This window comes from Pseudorca crassidens, chromosome 14 (genome assembly GCF_039906515.1).
Source record: "Pseudorca crassidens isolate mPseCra1 chromosome 14, mPseCra1.hap1, whole genome shotgun sequence".
Classification (NCBI taxonomy): domain Eukaryota; kingdom Metazoa; phylum Chordata; class Mammalia; order Artiodactyla; family Delphinidae; genus Pseudorca; species Pseudorca crassidens.
The window spans coordinates 78,444,449-78,466,425 of record NC_090309.1 but is presented as its reverse complement, the minus strand read 5'-3'; the positions used below and the strand labels follow the sequence as shown (position 1 = coordinate 78,466,425).

General features: G+C 38.9%; 1 long non-coding RNA gene across 2 annotated transcripts in view; it reads left to right on the top strand.

Moving 5' to 3' along the window:
* The window catches only part of LOC137205440 (uncharacterized), a 340,710-nt gene that overhangs the window by 64,855 nt on the left and 253,878 nt on the right, over window positions 1–21,977 (top strand). The window contains exon 3 of one of the 2 annotated variants that reach the window (XR_010934145.1): window positions 5,938–6,075. The exons of the other annotated variant lie outside the window; for it this stretch is intronic. This is a non-coding gene — a long non-coding RNA (uncharacterized lncRNA). Of the gene's footprint in view, window positions 1–5,937; window positions 6,076–21,977 lie in introns of those variants that run through there. 2 annotated transcript variants of the gene reach the window in all.

Below are 21,977 nucleotides of genomic sequence, written 5' to 3'. Positions count from 1 at the left end.
ATATATTTCTAGGCACAAAAGTAATAAATTAAAGTCAATAACAGTAGATGTCTAGAAAAGCCCCAAAACAACCAAAAGGGAAAGAGAGAGAAAGAGAAGAGAAGGGAGGTAGGGGGGAAAGGAGGGAGAAAGAGAGGGAGGGAGGGAAGAAAGAAGAAAGAGAACGGAAAATTGAAGGGCTTACCTTAACTGACTGTACTATGAAGCTATAGTAATCAAGAGAATGTGTGGTATCAACATAAGTACACTAAATATATCAATGAAACAGAGTAGACAAAACAGAAATACACACATACATATATAATCAATTGATTTTGACAAGTTAAGCCAAGAGGAGAGAGTAAAGTATTTCAACAAGTGGTTCTGGAAAAACTAATATCCATATGGAAAAAATGAGGCTCCACCCTTTCCTCACACCATAACATAACAAAAATTTGAGGTGAATCATAATTCTACAGGAAAATTTAAAGATGTATAGCTTCCTAATTAAAGCATAAGAGGATATCTATGCAAACTTAGGGTAACCAACAATTTTTAGGATACAAAAATCTTAAACGTAAAAGAAAGAAAATGATAAGTTGCATTTCATCAAAATGAAATTTTCCTGGCAAGGACAAAGTGGAAGGACATATTTGTATTACATATATTTGACACAGAACTTGTATCCAAAATATATAAAGAATTCTTACAAATATCTATAATTAAGACAACCCAATAAAAAAGTGGAACAGGTATTTTTTTAAAATATTTATGTATGTATTTGGCTGCACCAGGTCTTAGTTGTGGCACGTGGGATCATTGTTGCTGCGTGCGGGATCTTCTTTGGGGCATGCGGGGTCTTTTTAGTTGTGGCACGCGGGATCTTTAGTTGCAGCATGCAGGATCTTTAGTTGCGGCATGTGACCTCTTAGTTTTGGCACATGGGATCTAGTTTCCTGACCAGGGGTCGAACCCGGGCCCCCTGCATTGGGATCGCAGAGTCTTAGCCACTGGACCACCAGGGAAGTCCCAGGAACAGGTACTTTTAAAAAAGAAGATCCACTCAAAAGCCTGAGAATATCAAGAATTGATATGAATGTGGAGTACTCAGAACTCTCATGCATTTTTGATGGGATTATAAATTGACACTTATCACTTAGTTAAACAGACAATTTCTTGTAAACCTAAACACATATTTATCCTATGAATCAACATTCCATTTTTTTTTTGGTATTTAATCAAAAGAACTGAAAATATATCTTCACACGAGACGTGTACAAAAATTTTTATAGCAATCCTAATCATGGGGCCCCAAACTGGAAGCAACCTAAATGCCCATCAACAGGTGAATACATAAACAAATGTGGTCCCTTCATACACTGGAATACTACTCACCCCATAAAAAGGAGCAGTGCTGTTATACACAATAGCCACATAGGAATCTCAAAAACGTTATGTTGTATGAAGCAAATTCGACACAAAAGGATATGTAACTGTGTGATTCATTTATGTGAAGCTCTCAAACTAGCAAAACAAATCTATGGTGATATAAATCTTAAGTTGTTGCCTCTGGGAAATAGAGGGAGTTTATTGGAAAGGGAATAAGGAAGCTTTCTGGGGTGATGGAAATATTTTATATCTTGCTTTGGATTGTATTAATAGGGATATAAGCAGTTATCAAAATTCATTGAACTGAATACTTAATTTCTGTATGTTTTTCTATACATTATATATATATATATAATATCTCAATAAAACGATGTAAAACAATTGAATGGAGCCAATCAGGCTTCTGAGGAAGCTGTTGCAGTAATTGAGACCAAAGCTAATGAGTTCCTGGACTCAGGCAGTGGATGCTAAGAGAGAGAAGATGGAAGCAGGAATTCATTCTGAAGGCTCTCCCTGGAGTCTGGGACTTCTCAGACCACAGTCAGTCTAGGTCATTTGGGGACCACTGATGGAAGAGCAGAAGTTAAAACCTAATCTCTGAATCTGCTAAGTATATTCTGGCTCCTTTTTGGAGATTTAGATGATTGTCTATAGTGAGGTATTGCTGAATCCTTTCCAAAGTCCTACTATGGTTTGCACAGATTCAACAACCTGTATACATATTATACAAGTCACCTATTTTGGAAGTCACTAAACCAGGGAAGCCACCCAGCCCTCCCCATCAGGATACCGTGTGCCCAGGGGTAAATACAGGTGACTGTGTGACATGAGGCTGTTTAACTGGTCGCTCAAGATGAGGAGAGAAGAGGGCTACTTTATTCGCTTGTCACCTTTGGAGAGATTGAACCAAAAGCCTTGAAAAATAAAAAAAACAAAGATGATAATGGGCTGGGGGGAAGTAACGAGAGTGTGCAGGTTGAATGCAAGTGTTTCTTCTAAAAAACAGCAGTTTAATAGAACTGAAACTTCTGAAAATGTCTTGCTGGTATGATTGATGACTGTTCAGTTCATCCAGATGATTGGCAATAGGCTGCTTGAAGCAGAAATCCCAAGTTTGATACAAGCAGTGAGCGGACTTGTGTGGGGTGATGATGGGTATCTTGGAGTGCATGCAAATGAGGTCTGGGTTTCCTAAGCAGCCGAGGCCCCTAAAACACATTGGGTCGTGGATTCCAGGAGGGGGTTTCATACCAAGAAAAGAGTAATTTGAATGGGGCAGCAGGTGTTGGTGATGCTTGGATGAAACCCTAGTAGCACAGCACGTAGGAAATGGGGTGGGGAGTGAAGATGGTGAATGTGAGATGAGTAAAGGCACAGAGTTTTGTGCATAAGTACAGAGAAGGATGACTTCTGAAGGACTACTGGAGAAAGAGAGTGCCTCTCTTCACTGTATCCTGAGTTCTCTGACAATAATATCACTGAACACATAAGACTTTTGTGATGATTCGATAACATATAAAATGTTTAGCTGGGAAGGAAGGATAGAGTTTCCCTCTATTTTGTATCTGCTCTTTGGCAAAGTCTGGTCAACATAATACAGGGAAACCCTTACCTTCCTTTCTAGTTGAGTATTTTACATGTTATCTCATTTAACACGCACATCAATCTTACATGGTCAGTGATTTTAGTCACAGACTATAGAAAAAGGAACTAAGTCACATGGCATTTAAATAAGTTGCCCAAGGTCACACAAGAGCTCCCTGAAAGAGCTGAGATTTGAATGCAGTCTTGTCTGACTCCAATACTGCTCTTTTGCCCCTTCACATCCTCCAGATGAGCTGTTGGCTTGTTTGCTGGGTCTGTAACCTGCTCTCTGTTCCTGACAGCCCCTTTGCCTTCGTTTTCTCTCAGCATTTTAAGTGCCAGCTTTCTTGTTGCTGACTCCTCTGAAGTGGAGCTAATCTCTTTTAGCACCACTCTATTGCTTGCTTGCCAACCACTAATGACTCCCCATTATCTTCAGGGATGAATTTCAATTTTTAACGTTAATTGCTCTTTAAATCTGTCCTTGGAATGCATTTTCAGTATTCTTTTCCAATGGACTTCTCCTAATTGATGCTACATCAACATCCAGTCACTTGAAAGTACCCAAATGGCCCATGCTTCCTCTGGCCTACATCCATGCTGTCCCTGCTGCCTGGCGAATTCCCAGTTGGTCCTTTATAGGACCTCTTATAGGAAGCCTTCACTGGCAACCCAAGGCTAGGCTTGTGCGATTTCTTTACATTCCTGTAATATTACATACCTTACTCTGTCAGAATACTTTTTATTCTCTTTTGAAAATTTCTGTTTATTCATCTGATTTTCCAGTTTAATTGAGAGCATCTTGAAGGCAGGAGCTATGACCGATAAGTTTGTTGTTGTTCTCAGTGCTTTGCATAGGACCTGGCTCATAATAGGTATACAGTAAATGCTCATGAAAAAATAACTTGACTTTATTCATTCCTTTAACAGAATTCGTAGGGTACTTAAGATGTTTCCAGCCCTATGCTAGACTTTGAGAATGGTAAGATAAAAAATATGATAAAATATTGTCGTTATTCTTAAGTAGCTCACAGACTAGGCAGAGAAACTGATATTTAAGCAAATAATTATAGTAATATGCTATTGATTAATGTGGGTCAATGTGTAGTACTGTGGGAGTGCAGAGGAAAATACTTGTGGGATCAGGGAAGGTTTTTCCCTGTGTAATACCGAGGACATTCTTTTGCACTTGGAGATCAGCACATGATTCCATAGCGGTTGATACCGTTGTTCTTGCACCAATCTGCTCGAGTACAAATCTTGGTATGTGCACTTGGGCAAATTATTTACTCTCTCTGTGCTTCAATTTTTTCATGTGCAAAATGTAAGTAATAAATGCACCTACCTGCCTCATAGGATTTTGTGAAGCTGAAATGTGACGATGTGTGAGAACAATGTCTTGCAGTCAATAAATGCTAGGTATTTTTATTACAATTATTATTGTGGTTCTCAGGAAACCAGTTATCTCTATAACCCTAGGATGGACCTTTTCGAAGATACTAGAATACAAACTTGCTGCTGCAGTTCTTCATCCCTGTCTATGCTTGTGGCTTAAAGGTTTGCGATCAGGGCACACGATGTGCAAAAGAGATAGGGACCTCTCTTTGGGTTGTCTGGGAGAACATCCATTTTAAGGATCTGAAAAGTGAGAAAATAAACAACAAAGATATCCTAGAATTTGTTGCTGAGAGTATTGGAGAGACTTCCTGATTCCTAGGAGCTGGAGAGAGGAAAGAAATATTTATTCTCCTCAGCATGATAGCAGGAGAACTGTCATGCTACAATTCAGCTTTTTCAACTAGATGAGAAAAACAGAATCAAAACCTTCCAATGCCTTGAATGTTTAGTGAAAGATGTGAATCTGATGGAGTCCCCTGGTCCCAGTTTGTAGCCTCATTATGCTTTCTCCTGGAATTTTCCGAATTCCTCTTGTACTCACAGAGACTGGTGAATACAGTCCTGGCTCATCACAGCCAACTCCGCCATATGTTCCCTTCCGGGAATTTTCACCAACTCCTGAATAAATGGTACAACTCTTCAGCTGTAATTTCACAACCACTCATGTCATCCCTCCTCACCCAACCATTCTCAAGTCTTGAAAGTTGCATTTTCTACTCTTCAATCAATTCCCAAATTTAGAATTACTAAGTATATATGTGTGTGTGTGTGTGTGTGTGTGTGTGTGTGTGTGTGTGTGTGTATTTGCTTTATATCTCCCACGTTTGCAAATGTATTTCATTCCAGCGATGGAACAATCTGACATAACTAACCTAGCTTGCCTGGAGAGAGGACTCTTGATAGCAGTCTCCCTCTGGGCTATCCTAGTATTTCTAGTGTCTTCTTGATTTAGATTCTGACACCGTGCATGTGGACCCATTGTCCTCAGAAAGAAATGCGATATTCTCAAGCAGCCCCAAACACCTTCACTGGCTGCCTCCCCATTTCTCTTTCTCTGTTCTCGCCCCACAGCCTCTGAGGACTAACTCCACACATTTCCCCTACACTTCTTGGCCTATCACTTGCTCTACTCCTCCATCCTGGCCTCCCCTTGTCCCCCTCCTGGTGACCTCAGGCTGTAAAATGCTACAATATCTCTGGCTTGGGTTCCTTATCTGGCCCCAAATTCTTTTCTTCTCCCTGTAAGACACTGAGGAAGAAGGAATGTTCATTTATAATGTTTTACTTCTCTATCTTTTTCCTCCAGCCTCCTTTAGATGACATTTTTGCTCAGCCTGCCATAAACTTGAAATGTCCTTTTCTCACTTGCCCTAGGAGATGTGGCATTTCCCCAGAAAAAGTTGGGATCTGATCCTTAGGTTGTTGTATATGATGAGAAATAGTTTAAACAAAGTTGGTGATGGACTGTATATCAAAACAGAGAGGAGTGGGAGGCATGGCTCCTTTGAAGACAGTATCCTCCTTCCAAAATGGAATTTCTGGCACGATATTCAAGTTCTTGAGTTCCCTCTTCTCTTTTATTCCCAGGACTGTAGAAAAGAGTGATTTCAAATTATTTGGGCTTCTTACCACCACTTTATTGTCCTGCCATGCTTTGTAACATGCTGTAAGTGAAACCCGAACATCACCCAAGGCTTGAGAATCAGGAAAGTGTGTTCAGTGATTATTCTAATTCCTCTGAACCAGGTGTGAAATCATGTTAATGATAATATCTTCCACTGGATGTGCTTTTATATATTTCCAGAGCACTTTCACACATACTTTGATTTGAATTTAAAAACTGGTTTACTTACTTTCTATCCAGGTGCTAGCCTCTGACTGAGTGGCTACAATGTGGTTAAGGGAAGATCCACCTCCACCTATTAAAGTCAAAATTTGAAACCAACAGACCTGGAAGACTTGGGTATATAATTTTTTCTTCAATACAGAGGTGCTAGTGCCTGCAGGAAAAAATGCTAGAGGAGTTAGAGGTTAAATGATAGAGATTGCTCTGCATATACATGGCACTCAATAAATGGCAGAAGACTTTCACATGTTTCCTCATTTGGTTCTCACAGCCACACATTGAGGATCACTGTTGTGTTACGACAGAAGGTCAGGTTCAGAGAGTCCTAGGTGGTGGCCTGCCCAATTTATGTATCCAAGAGGTATTGAAGTTGGGACTCATGTCTAGGACACCTAACTTCACTCTTCCCATCATACCACATTGACTCGTATAGAGTTTATTTTTGCTTTGTTTACTAAGCTTACAGATATTTATTGAGCACCAACTGTGTGCCAAGTACTGGACTAAGTATTAGAGATACAGACCTACATAGACCTAGAACCTTCCCTCTCTGCTTTCCTCAGAATGCTTCAGGCCCACTTCTGATGAGTTTGTGGAAATATGTGTGTTTGCAATACTTTGAAACCTGTATTTTTGTAAGATGTGTAGCTTATGTTTCTTCCTTTTATAATAACATAAGCCAAGTACTTTATAAGGCACTAAAATATTTTATGAACAGTTTATGAAACCAAACATAAATGTGATCATTCACTTTACAATAGAGTTCACATGTAGGTTGCGGGGAATTAAGAAACTGCTGACTGAATGTTGGGAAGTGGATATATGCAAAATATGTAGCCAAATACATAGATATGTATAGATGCATATAAATATACATGTATGTGTAGATATATTTCAAAGCTGACATGGTTTAGTAATCAATTTTGTCTGAATATTTTGCTTTCTTTGTGAATAAATAAATAAATTTTGTTTATTCTTATAAATGGTACTTCCCAAACAGCCTTCTATTCAAGAAACTCTTGGTTTATTGCAGTGATGGGGAGCCTAGTGATTTTGACTTGGAGAAGTGGTGTGTCTACTGTCATCACTTGTCACAAAGACTTTGGTGTAGAATGTGCCCCTTGGGGTAGGCTCATAGGGAGAGAAGTTTTTTGTAATGGAGTCACCCAGATGTTTAAACAGCTGTATTAGCAGAGTTGTTTGGACAATTTTACACCATAATATTTTGTGATAAAACCTTGGTATGTGAAATGACCATTGTTTCTCAAAGTTATTTTTACTCAGAGACAGAACATGAATTCAAGGGGGCTCACAATTTTATTGAGAAAATGAAATATATCCTCTTGAAATGTTATGGTAAAACATAAATGGCTTTTGCTTCATCCCAGACATTCATTTGAAGCAAGGCATTCTGCTGGAGAAGAAACCCATAAGGGCTTCTTTAAATAGGATACACTTTGATTGCGATCCAAGGAAGAACTGTTAGTGAGAGATTAAAACATTTCCAGGGTAATTTACAGCTTCCTGCATTTTTTAAGGTTACTTTATTTTATGCCTAATGGTCAGGGATAATTTATATATGCTATGGCAGAAAGAAGCATGGCCAGAGGTTTTCTGTGCAGCTGAGAGTCTTGGTTGATTTAAGAGAGGAGATGCTATCTCATGCTGTACCAAATGGAGCCAAGACCTATAGACATTATACAGCAGCCAAGTCTGTCCATATGTGTTGACAGGTTTTACGGGCAATATATTTCTGAGCTCTTGATCAAGATAATAATAATAATAACTAATAATAATAATAATATTATATTTATTATTATTATTACAAATTATTATTTTATTAATAATAATATTATTATTATTGCTACAAAAATAACAGTAAGGATAGAAGGAGAAGAAGAGGAGGAGGAGGAAGGAGAATTGCTACTGTACCAGAAATGCTAAGATTAGCATCAGCAGTTAATAATACTAAGACTTCTGTAATTCTAGTGTGTACATTAACTAGATTGAACTCAGTAAATGCTTTTTGAGAGTGTACCATGTGCCAACCACTGTGCTATACATTGAAAGGTTAGAAAGGTGAATGAGATTCAGCCCTGCATGGTCTAGTTGGGAAATGCTCCTGTGGAAATTACTTCCACCAAAAATGAAACAAAGTGATATCAAATGTGTCATAGGAGCACAAAGAAAAATACTGTAGGAACAAAACATAGATATTATATTAGATTTAGAGACTGGGAAAGCCACATGGAAGAAGACTTTACAGAAGTGTGGTGGTTTTTTTTTGTTTGTTTGTTTTTTTGCGGTACGCGGGACTCTCACTGTTGTGGCCTCTCCCGTTGCGGAGCACAGGCTCCGGACGCGTAGGCTCAGCGGCCATGGCTCACGGGCCCAGCCGCTCCGCGGCATGTGGGAGCTTCCCGGACCGGGGCACGAACCCGTGTCCCCTGCATCAGCAGGCGGACTCTCAACAGCTGCGCCACCAGGGAAGCCCGGAAGTGTGGATTTTGATAAATGGATATGGAAAAGGGAAAAGTCATTCTAGCGAAATATGCCAGGAACAAAGGTGTGGAGAAGGGAGTATATATAGACTCTCTGCAGAATGAGGAGCAGTCTGAGTAGCTGGAATGAAGGACGCTTTGGGTGGAGTGTGGCAAGGGAAGACTGGATCATCATTAATAGAATGTTTGCTCTCAGAGAGCTAGGTTTGCTCTAATGCCTACTTAGAATATACCATACTCTAAAGGCTGAAATGGGTAAACACTGGTTTGGTCCCTACCTCCTATTCTGTGCCATCTCTCCAAGCTGCCATTCCGTGACCCATTTTGCTATGAACTGAGATACTACGGAAACTACTAAGACCACTAGTGAAAAAGAAGGATTCTCTACCAGTAAAAAAATCAGACCATCTGCCAGGCTGGAGAGGGTGCCTGGCTTTTCTTAAGTTCTGTTCCAGAAGGGACATCCTTGGGATACATTTGTCCTCTCCCTGCCTACATCCTCCGGAGACTTTTCATTTAATGTCTAGACATAATGACTCCTTTGTACCAAGGAGAATGAAATCACGGACATTATAGATTGTACGTGGTCCTGAGAGGTGCTGGGGAAAGAAGTTGTAGATGGAGACCCTGACTCCGTGTTCTCCTGACTGGCTGCAGAGGAACCCTGGAAGGACACTGTGTTAGAACTGTGAAGAAGTCATTGTGCTCTGGTGCCCATTAACATAATTGGACTGAGAGTCATTAACCTGGTTTTTTGTCCTGGCTCAACTCAGATCTAGCCTTATGACCTTGGGACAGTTACTTAACCTATTTGAACTCCAGTTTTATCATTTATGAAATGATATAGTTCTATTTGATCTCTAAGTTTTCTTCTATCTCTAATTTTTCTCGTTGTTGTCCTACAAAGACTTTTTAGCTGTAGTTTTTAAAAAACACAAAGAATGAGTGTGTGAAGTTTCACATTTCATCTTGAGTTTTGGATTAAAATGTGGATATTATTCAAATTTGATATGAAATGGCAGACATATCAAGCCATTTCTTTCTTGCATGTATAATTTTAATGTATATCTTCAATGCTTCCAAGGAGAAAAAAAAGTCAAATATTTTTGTCAGTAAACAGCTGATAGAAATGCTGGGTTTATTTAAGTTTTGAAAATCTGTGTAGAGGAAGTAGTATCCTGTAGTTATTAAATCAAACAGCTACATTAGAAATTCCTTACCCAAATCAGATATTTACAGTAACTTTTCCTGTGGAATGTTGTTTGTTTTCTATACAGTTGTGAGGTAATTTTGCTTCATCTTGAAAAGAGTAGAGCATTAAAACAGAGAGTACCATGAATATTTTACCCTAAATCCTACATGCCTTTTATTTTAGGGAAGAAAAGGTAAAAACTTTGGAATCCAGTAGAATAACATAGCATAGTGCAGTGCAAAAAGGAATGCCCACCTGTTTAATGCCTCACAAATGGAACTTCAGAAAACCACAGTAGCTCTTAAATGGTGCATTGCAAGAATAAAAACATGATCCAATCCTGAAAGCATTCCTGCTGGGTGGCTAGGCCTTACTTTTCTCAGAACTAAACCAGATCTTTTACAATCTTTTATAGAGTGAGGCCTAGATTATGCCATTATGCTTATGAAAATATGGAGAAGGAGCTAAGTGTTTCAGCAAATTTTTAAGCTAACTGAATCAATAAGGCAGAAGTGAGGAAGGGAGAAATTCTAATTCTAGGCCTTTGCTTTGGGCAGTGATATTAGAGACTAATACATAAAGCATGAATTATAAGTGCCTGTCTGCTTGTCTGTCTTCTTGACTAAACTGAGTTCCTTGAAGAAGGGGACTTTGGCTTATATATATTGCCATCTGTGGTGACCAATATATGCATGGGATGGGATGTAGTGGGGCAGTAATAATTATGGGATTGAATAGAAGAAAAAAACACCTCTTTGGAGCAAAAGAAAATAACGATAGCAATAAATAAGTGAGAAGAATAAACCAAAATGTTCAAGATGAAATAAAAGGAAATCTTAGCCTTGTGAAATGAAGCATTCTTCAGTGTTTTCTGTTAGCTTTCATAATATTCTGTTTAAAATGCATTCAAATTAGTAAGCTCCTGTCTTTGTACTGAGGTGAAGTTTTGTGAAATAGCAGTTTTTAAATTTCAGTGAACAAAGAAATAGATCGTGGAAATAAAATACAGATTATCACAAAGTTTGTTCTTTGGGGAGCCGTGTGCTAGATGACGTGTCCTGGGACCTTTAGATGCTGGCATTTGGCCCATTACACAAATACAACTTTTTACTACCCCTTTACCTACTGCTATTAAGTTGACATTTTCATCCTAGCTTCCTGGTCATCCATCCTGGGGACAAACAGCCTGATGTAGTGCAAGGAGAGAATGGTAGAGTCCTAGAAACTATTATGTTTGGCATTTTGGAGTGGTGGGTGGTTTCATATATCAGAGTATATTTTCTTGTGTGTGTTTGTGTGTGTGTGTGTTTGTGTGTGTGTGTTTATCCATGTGTCTTTGCCTATTTGACCAAGTCCATAACTACCCAAAGGGAAAGAGAATTAAGGAAAAGGTGTTGTATTCTCCTCTTCCTGAAAGCGGTTTGTAACATCAAAGCAAAGACACAGAGACTGATGAAATATTGAGCGATCAGTTTTCTGTCTCTGCTTTTAAGTATGCTGCTGGTTTATAATAGTGCCTTGAAAAAGATTCTGTGGTTTAAACACAGATTTTTACACTTTAAATTGAGACCATAATCTCAGTGGAGTGGGGAATTCCTAAGATAACTTTGTTTTGTAAAAAATGAGGTTGCTCAAATGGTAGACAATTAATCCAAATGCTTTAATTGTCATCTAAAAACATAAAGAATAAAGTGTGCCATTTCCTTTTTATCTTCTTCCTTTGGCTTTGTTTTAGAAAAAATAATTTCCTTATCAATTCTGCAGACATAGTGCTAGCTTATATCTTAAGAGTGGCTGCTATCAGTTTTAGTACATTCACTGAAGTTAAACTATCTATATTGAGAAAACGAAGGGAACTTTCTTGGCATCAAACCCAAACAGAATCTTAGTAAAATTTATAAGACATCTGCTTGATTATTGCATTATGTAAATGCTCTTACTCCTACAAATTTCTATCAATGTAGTATCCTTTTTATAGTTTGATACCACAAATGTAGAATGTGACACAAACTTCAGTGAAAAATGGGATTCATTCGTTTGAATGTATTTGGTTGTTTTTTGGTTTTGTTTTCATTTTTCCTAGCTATGCTAGAGATTATAGTTAATGAAATTTCTCTAATTTTTATATTCTTTAGGCATGATGTAAATGTGTTTCTTTTTAGTGGAGATTATATGGAAACACATCATACTAAATATTTAGTTGTGAGATTAGTCAGGAAGTTTTGAAATTATTACCTAAATATGGAGGAAGTTACTGTCCAGATTTTAAAACTGGATGTGTCCCTGATTCAGAACAAAAAATAATAATAGAGTAATTCTGGGTTACCCAATATACTTTGAAAATTTCATTCAACAAGAGTTATGGATTGAGTCTTACAAGGAATGGACTGGACTCTGGGGTACTGACTCTGCCTTCAACTAAGGCATAATCTGTTCCCTTTTTAAACCATCCCTCCATCTTCAGGCTAACGTCTTTGGATGTCATTCTTCTGGGCTCCCATAGCATCCTGTTTATACTTCCAGTCCTGGGTTGATTCTACTATTTTGAATTTATTTATATATACATCCTCTCAACCAAATTCTGAGATTTTCAAGTGCAAGAGTAATGCTTTTTTAAATCTTTTATATCTCAAGGTTCTGGTACAAAATATTATCAACTAATTCCCTACTTTGGGCCATTAGATTGCTTCCTGTTTCTCCCATTTTGCCATATATGACACTGCAATGAATATTTTTTCATATAAAGCTTTATTTGCTTTATCAAATTCCCTTAGTATCATCATCATCATCATCATCATATTTATATAAATTAAAACATAAAGTATATTTGTATTTTGGGTATATTGCTAAGCACTTTACATGGGTTATCTTAATTAATCTTCATAGTAACCCTCTGAACTGATTACTATCCCCATTTTACAAATGAGCAAACACGTTTAGAGAGATTAGCAGCTATATTTTTACTTATTTCCTAGAAGATGAATTAATAAGTCAGAATTAACAACGTTTTTAAAATTCTTGAAATACTGAATGTGCTATAAGAAAGAAAACAAGTTATTTTGTCAAAGTTTTACCTCACTAGTTTTCTATGTGCATTACTATTGGCATATGGCATTACTGCCAATGGCATATGTGCATTACTATTTCTCCCAAGGAGAGTTCTGGACATGTGCTGAGCAGAAACACCACAGCAACTCAGAAATGTAGGTCATCCTGGTCTCCAAGTTGTTTTAACACATCTCCTTGATAGGAAGTATGTCACAGAAGAATGTGGCCAATCTGAGTAGGTCACACTAATAACACTTGATGGGCCAAGAATGCCACACTCTCGTGTCATCAAAGCTAGGTTTGCTCCATGCGTTGACTCTCCCTGGTTTGTTTGTGACTCCTCTGATGAGCACGGGAGACTGTTGTTTCATGCCAGCCATGGATACAACTTTGAAGCACAGAGAGCAACAGAAAGCAAGGGAAGAACTACCGGCCCAGGGAAACTAGTTGACCAGTGGAGACTTTCCAGAACTGATCATTAAATATCCTACGTCTGGCTCTGTCTGAGAAGTATGGGCCCCAAATTTCTATATTGGTGTCTCTTTACATCTGCCCTAGTTTTCCAATAAATGTAGCATGCATAAAATAGAATAGAGATGCACTGAAGAGTGTTAATGGTGTAGGAAGAGAGTGTCCTTGGCATGATCCAGTGGAACAAGAGAGGCACCAAAGACCTGTGTTAGCATCATGGAGTAGCTTGTGCGTTCCTAAGTAAAATTCACCTACTGTACAAAGGTTTTGTTTTTTTCATCTATAAAATGAGGAGGCTGGGATAAAATAATGTGCTAAATTTTCTTCTCACTTTTGAGTTAGTGTAATGGAGTGTTCTAAAATAATGTTTAAGAACTGATGGTTCTGACTTAGACAAAAAGTATGTTCAAATTCTGGCTCTACAACTTACTACGGTTATGAACTTGGCCACATTATTGAACTTTTCTAGGTCTCAGCTTCAATTTCTATAAAATGGAGCTGATAATACCTTTCTTATTTGGTTGTGGTAAGGATTAGTTTGGAAATATGCAGAGCTGAATGCCTAGCACACATTCTACAGAAATGAAGGCATGGTAATGGTGATAAAATCAGTGATTCTCCTTACCCCACACATTTGCCGAAATAAGTCATGTCATATGTTCAGTGTCAGGATGCTTCCTGTCTATGTGTTAGTTCCCTAGAGATGCTGTAATAAAGTACCACAAATTGGATAGTTTAAGACAACAGAAATTTATTCTCATAGTACTAAATGCTAAAAGTCTTAAATCCAGGTGTTGGTCGGGCTGGTTTCTTTTGAAGATTCTGAGGTACCTCCTAGCTTCTGAGGGTTGCTGGCAAACCTTGGCATTTCTTGGTTTTTAGTGGCATCATTCAAATTCTGCTTGTTTTTGAATCTTCCCTCTGATGAATTCTTGTATCTTCAGATGAGTTTATAGGGCAGCGGTCATTAGATTTAGGAGCTACCCAAATACAGTATGACCCTATTTTAACTTGATTACCTTTTTAGAGACCCTATTTCCAAATAAATTCACATTCTGAGGTACTGAGGGTTAGAATTTTAGTGTATTTTTTTTGGAAACACAATTCTACTCACATTAGTCTACATATATAAATATAAAGTAGTGAAGTTATTATTTCTGACAGTGATGATCAGGAATTATGCAAAGTCAGAATATAAATGAGTGATTTAATCAGGTTCACCCTGATTTCTATATATGTCAGTTGCTTCTAGAAATTAACAGTCAGAGAGGATACTCTCAAAGTCCTAGATTACCAAAGTCATCTGACTTTCCCTATTTGGGAGCATCATCTGTGTTCCTAAATGAGTGTTGATTTCCACAGAAATTTTGATTTTGTCTGTCTTTGGGGATGGTGACTGCTGAGGGTAATTAAACTATCCTAGAATTCCAGGGAACTTGAAAATGATACATTTTTCTGAACGGCTGCTAATCATATGTGCATCAGGTTGCGGAGCAGGTAATCAGATAAGAGTGATTTGTTATTATTCTAGTGATCTGGCTTTGTTGTGGGCCCTCCAGACAGCTCAGAACTGTTTCACCTGCAGTCTAGCCCCACTGGCAGTCTTAAGGCTGCATGACAAATCCCAGCACCAACACCATTTCTTTCTGAACTACTGAGCAGAAATCCTTTGATTTAAAACCCATCAGCATCAAGCCTTAAATTGCCGTTTCCTCAGCAAGTGTGAATTTTGGGGGAGTAGTTCTCAAAGTCCCCAAGATATATAATCTCCACAAGGATACCAAAGAACTGTGACATTTAGAAAGGGCTCTGGGCTAAGAAAAACATCTTTCCTAAGAATCTCTAAGTTTTCTCTCTCCACAAACACATGAATTAATGATCCCATGTGTGAGTTTCAGAGCCAGTCTAAGATGATGTCTGACAAGCTATCATCAATTTATTTTCTCTTGTGTCCAGTATTCTTGGAAAATAATATTTTGTTGTTGGCTAATTTGTAATTTCAGCCCTACTGATGTATGTCTAAGGTTGCCAAATACGTACTGTTTTCTTCCTTCATAAACATATCTGAAATGTTGTCTGTGGATCTGACTTCCAGGGTCACCACTCTTCCAAGGTCAAAGTATGACACTGAAGCTGCCTCATTTCCATTGAGTATTCATGTAACTTTGGCTGTTTTCCTCTATTCGCTTCTGAAATCTTGTGACTATAATAAAGCCCTTTCTAGACTCTAAAATCTATATTTATATCTATCTGCAATAGTATGTTATTTCTTTGAATATATACAAGTATTTTTATGAGCTAAAATATTTAATGAACACATTAGAAAGACTAGAAATAAGAATAATGATAGATTCTTTTCCAGAAATAATAAGCCATGTTTTTTTTTTTTCCAAGAGCTTCAATTTCTCCATTTTTTTCCTCTAAGACCTCATTATTCTTGAACTTTTGCATTTGATTAACACTTGTATACTCTGCTAGATTTTAATAGTTTCGATTTTTAAATTTATTTTTTTCCATCATGGTGTTGTTTAGGTTTCCATCTCTTTTTACCTCCCTGTTTTCTTTTCTCCCTCCTTCCCTCCTGTTCCTCCTACTTCTCTTCCTTTCTTCCTTTTCCACCTCTTTCACAAATGCACACATAAAAAGGTACATCTCAAGAGTAAAAAGAAGGAAAAGTGAAGAAGGAGGCAGAGGAGGAGAAGAGGAGGAAGTGGAGGGAGAGGGAGAAGAGGAAGAGCAAGAGGAAAGAAAAGGAAGAAGAAAAAGGGAGACGCGGAGGAGGAAGAGGGAGAGAGAGAGAGAGAATGAGAAAAACAGACATAAGGGGAAGGAAAAAGGAGCATTGAGTGAGAAGTTGGGAAGAAGGAAACAGGGAAGAGTAGAGTACCAGAAATCCAAGCCCTAATATTAGTGGGCGATATATTTAGCTTTGAATTTTGGTTCAGTGAACACTGAACGGGAAATATAACTATTTGCAAAATGTACATTGTACCTGACATAAAAGCACCATTTGCTTAACAAAATAGGAATAAAATGAAGTTTGGAATTAATGTAAAGTAAGGATTTCTTTTTTTTTTTTTTTTAAACATCTTTATTGGAGTATAATTGCTTTACAATGGTATGTTAGTTTCAGCTTCACAACAAAATGAATCAGTTATATATATACATATGTTCCCATATCTCTTCCCGCTTGCGTCTCCCTCCCTCCCACCCTCCCTATCCCACCCCTCCAGGCGGTCACAAAGCACCGAGCTGATCTCCCTGTGCTATGCGGCTGCTTCCCACTAGCTATCTACCTTACTTTTGGTAGTATATATATGTCCATGCCTCTTTATCGTAAAGTAAGGATTTCTTAATTAAATAACTGCCCCTAAATTGGCTTTCCACTAACCAAAAATTTAAATGTATTAATTTCAATTCATTGGAAAATATTGAGGCAGATTATGCTCCCAGCGTTGACCACTCAGTGCCGAGCAGGGAGGGCCAGATGTGAGAGCAGAGGGTCCAGAGTCCCAAGACCAGGGTCCAAGTGTTTCTGTCACTTACATGTTGTGTGACTTCAGGCAAGTCTCATCTCTTTGCTCCTCAAGAGGGTAATGAAGAATAAAGTCCTTATATACATGCAAGTATTATTAGTTATTAATTATTGTCACTCACAATTATTGTGTTACAAGTGTATCATAAGTCTCAGATAACACCATTGTGCAGTCCATGCAACATTGTTAAAGTATGTGATTCCCTCTATTGAGTTAATTTAGTATATTTAGGTTTTCAAAAAACTTTCAAAACTTTTTTTTTTAAAAATAATCAAAGGCTTTTATTTTCTGCTTTTCAGGTCACGTTTGCTGTTGAAACGTTTTTAAAAAATAAATGCATATGGAGGGCATCCACTGGAAAAGCTCAATATTCTTTCAGATTACTTTTTAAGAAAAAGAAAGAAAAAGAACAAAAAACGTATAACAACACCTGCTATTCAGCAGAATTTGACCTGACCCCTTTCTCCTTTTCTTGTTATTATAAACATCAAGCTCTTTAAGTGAGAGCTGTTTAAAGGATCGAGGGCTGTGAGTGTTCCTTCCTAGATCCCAGATGCACTGGGAGACGGATGGGCTTTTTGATCTTTATTTTATGAGCGTCTGATAAATTGCCTCTGGCACCTGGCAACTGAAATTTCACTATCTGAAAACTAACCCTTGTGTCAAACAATGTGGCCAGCCTCGGCCTCTCCGCCGAGGACCTGTGTGGCTGGGCGGGGGATGCCTTCCTCTTCCTGGACAGGTCCACCGCCATGCTCAGGGATTTACATACTTTTAATTTTAGAGGGAAGAAAGGATTATTAAAGGCTTTATATGCTATTCAAAAATGTGTTTTTTGAAGGATGTCATCATAACTTTTATTTTGGGATTTTTGAACAAGTCAAATAAAGGCTCAGCACACTGCCTAGCCTGAAAAAAATGCTGGTAACAGGATAAAGATTTGCAGCTCTGGGTCATGGGCCTCCCCACACTAGGCTCAGTCTGTGTGTTGATACAAGAGAAATGCAGGTGGTCTTTTTCTAGGGACAGAAGAGTTATAAACAAAGTCATCAGCTGAGGCTATTACCGCCTTTCTTTTACCGTCTTATCCAGAGGCAAGATTAACCAAAGCCCAAGAAAGAGCTTATATTTTCTCTATTTTTAGAGATTCAAATATATGCAGATTTTTAATTTTTAGGAAGAGAGAAAAAGAATGAGAATGACACAAACATTTCCACATCAGCCTTCTACTTAAATGAAAATGAGAGAAATGGTAAACAAAACATGAAGCACCCCAAATCTTCCAACGAGTGTGTCATCTTAAGAGAGCTGGGCACAGGCCCACCAGCTGAGGCATCTATGGGTGCCATACTGCCATCTGTCACTCTTTCCCTCTTCCTCTGCTTTCTAAACTTGTCAGTTGAAAAATTGTTGTCACCCAGGGAAGATGATAGGCTTAGATTCGTCTCTTCTCCCTAACTCAGACGAGATTGTCCTTAATCTTTTAAAGTTTCCTTGTAGGTTGCCACTTTATTTGCTTTCCCGGGTATCTTGCAGAGATCTAATACTGTTGGCTGGATGTATTTGGGTTTCCACAGGCTGAAATTTTGTTTAAACTTTTTTGGTTTTTTTTGCAGCCAATAAGAGATTTCTATGTTTGGCTTGACTGTACAGATACGGTAGATCTGCTGTAAAAACAGAAACGCTCTAGGTCAATCATTTGTTTATCTAGCAGCATTTATTTATTATGAGCAAGCAAAATTTATTATGCTTAGCTCTGCGTATACAGAAGTAAACTGGTTATATATCTTGCCCTCAAGGTGCCCATAGTCTCACAATAGAGGCAAATATATACACAGATAAGTAAAATACCACTTTTGTCGTTGCTTTCTTAGAAGTCCATATTTGAAAGAATGAGGCTACAGAGGAAGGGAGGGGAAGTTTAGAGGTAATGTCTGTGCTAAGTCTTGAAAGCTGGGTTGATACTCTTCAGGTAGGCAAAGCAGGTAAGGCAATACGAACAAAGAGAGCTGCCAGAGCAGAGCATTCATTCCATGGGTGTCATGGGCAACAAATAGGTTGTGGTACGTAAGGTGCTTAAAGCAGCATCCGGCACATAGGAGGTGCCAATAAATGATGATTCTTATTTATAACAATTCCCCCAAATACACTTCAGCATATTGCGTATATTCTTGTTACGAATTGCACTATCCCATTGATTTAGCTTTTAATCTGAATTCTGGCCACAAGATTTTGAAATTCACCTGGTTATTGTGACCTGAGACCCTTTTATGGGTCTGCCACTTCTGGGCTGAGAGATTAGAAACATCATTAACGTCTACGAATTCAGCACGGTAAAATGACTTCTCCAAAATCTCCTGGCCACTCAATGATCAAGACAGGCTAAACTCCAGGTCACCTGTTCCCAAACAAGACCAAGAGCAGAGGAATCAAGTTTCGTGTATCCCAAGGTGCTGGTGGTGCTTCAGCCCCCGGCACTTTAAACAAGGTTTCCCTTCTGCTGAATACGTTATTTGAACACATATGTGTTGAGCATCCGGTCTTAGTCATTCCACAGGGATACAAAGTGGAATGGAAATCCGCCTTTCACTTCAGGGAACTTTTAGGCTATTGATGGGTGGGGAATGAGAGTGGGAGTGGGAGTGAGTGACAGACAGAAAAGCCAGGTGTAACAGTGTAACAAGTGGGAAGAAAGGAAAAGTGAATGTATTTTAAATTTCTTTTCTGCACTTTCCCCTCCTTTTTTCCCCTGTGACTTTTGGAGCTTAGGCATATGGGTATCTGTTTCCAGTGCACCAGGTTTTGCTTGACTTACGACTTAGAGTCACAGGTTTCTTTTCTTTTCTGTTTTTCTTGTTTTTGGAAAATACTGCGTTATCCTCCATGGACCATAGACTGAAACATGTCATTCTCTTGTCTCTGGACTCTGAGAGGGTGGGAGGAAGGTGGGCTCTCTCCACAGGTACTAAGAAACTTGGACTTGTAGATTTAGAGGGAAATTTCTGAGGCTACTTGGGGTGGTCCTGCAGCGACCTTACAAGTATCCCTGAAGAGGAGAACAGTACATGCTGCCAGCTCCCAGACGATCACTGTGGGAGATCACAAGACAGGGCCCCATGGCACACTTTTGTCCCCTATGTGCTGCCAATACACATGCAGATGTGAACTCTCCATTAAGCCTGGGCTTACCTCAGCATTGAAACAACAAAACCAAACCCCTGTTTCCTCTGAATATAATTTAATTTACTAAAATCAAGATGCAGGAAATATTTCCTCAGTAATTGTTGCTCCCGGTGATCTGAAGCCACATGGGATTTAAAGTATTGAGTGAATTGACTTCGTCAACACACATAACAATGCTTGAGTTATGGGACTTCCCTGGTGGCGCAGTGGTTATGAATCCGCCTGCCAGTGCAGGGGACACAGATTCGAGCCCTGAGCCGGGAAGATTCCACATGCCGCGGAGCCGCTAAGGCCGCGCGCCACAATTACTGAGCCTGTGCTCTAGAGCCTGCGAGCCGCAGCTACTGAAGCCCGCGCACCTAGAGCCCGTGCTCCTCAGCAAGAGAGACCACCGCAATCAGAAGCCCGCGCTCCGCAACAAAGAGTAGCTCCCGCTCGCCGCAACTAGAGAAAACCCGCGCGCAGCCCCAACGCAGCCAATAAATAAATAAATAAGTAAATTTATTTTAAAAAAAATACTTGAGTTATTTTTTTCAATGAGGATGAAGAAAATTAATGAAAAACATATGAATGTATCACTGCATATGCATGCCTGATACATGTAATACAAATACTTGGCTTGAAAAACTTTGATCCATAGGATATGTTTTGGACCCTTCTGAATATATGATAGATTTCACAAAGATAAGGAGCCCGCAGAGTCGGTTATTTGCATTGGCATTCAGAGTGTTGGCGAGGAACTGCCGTTTAACATCTATGATTTTCATGTTCATAGAAAAAAATAATGTTTGTAAAAGTAAAAAGAGGGAATTAAAAGGGTTTAAAAAAATAAAATCACTGCCCCCAGCCATCAGGCTTTCTCTTCTGTCTCTGGGTCAGAAAAACTGAAGCTGCTAGTAGTAAGCTGACTCCTATTGTGCGGAATGGAAAGAGTGTGCTGGTTTTGTTTGTGAGGGTGCATCCCCTTCTCACTGGGGATGCAGTGATAGTTAGGCTGGGCCTTGAAGCCTGGAGTGCTTCAAAAATATTTGCTGAATGGGTGGAATGTCTACATCGTCTGCTGATATGTGGGGTATTTGGCTAGGTTACAGGGAAATTAGACACTGTCGGCTTGATTCGTACCATGCATGATTTAAAAACTTAGCTCCCTGGTGAAGAATCAGGCCTACCCTAGCAAAGGCAGAGGCCTGTGTCTACAACCAACTTAATCACTCCACAGTCATGGGACGGGTGTAATAAGATCACACACACAGCATGTGGTTCATATGTTTGAGTGTATTTGTGATGTGGGTGATTAAATGCACACACACGTGTAACATGCAGACAGCTTACTGTGGGTAGAAAAGACTTGAGCATCCAGCACTTCTTTGTATTGCCCCTTTCCCTCAAAAACCAGAAGCAAGGACATCTGCAGTGTGTCAGGGAATGGAGACATTTGGATGTGTCTGGTTTTGATATCATTAAATGACCAGTGAATTAAAGTAAGGGAAGGGATCAGAGTGTGGCTCTCTCTGCTTTATAGATAAGCTGAGATTGGAGTGTGAGATGGAGCAGTCTAGCCATGTTAGGAGTGAATGATCTGCTGATGATGAGAGGTAGTTGAAAAATAGTCCCACTTTAATTGTTTTATTGTCTACTTTATATTATCAGGGCTTGTGGGAGAGAAGGGTTATAGATAACAAAAGTGACATAACCCATGTGCCTAAGAAGCCCCTGTCAAAAGGCATGAGATGCTTCTCTGGGTATATCACATTTCATTTGGCAAGAATCTCTCCTACAGTGTCTGGAAAAAGACGCAGCAAGGCCCTGTATGTACTCTTAACACGAGACCCATAGAGAGTAGCTTTGTC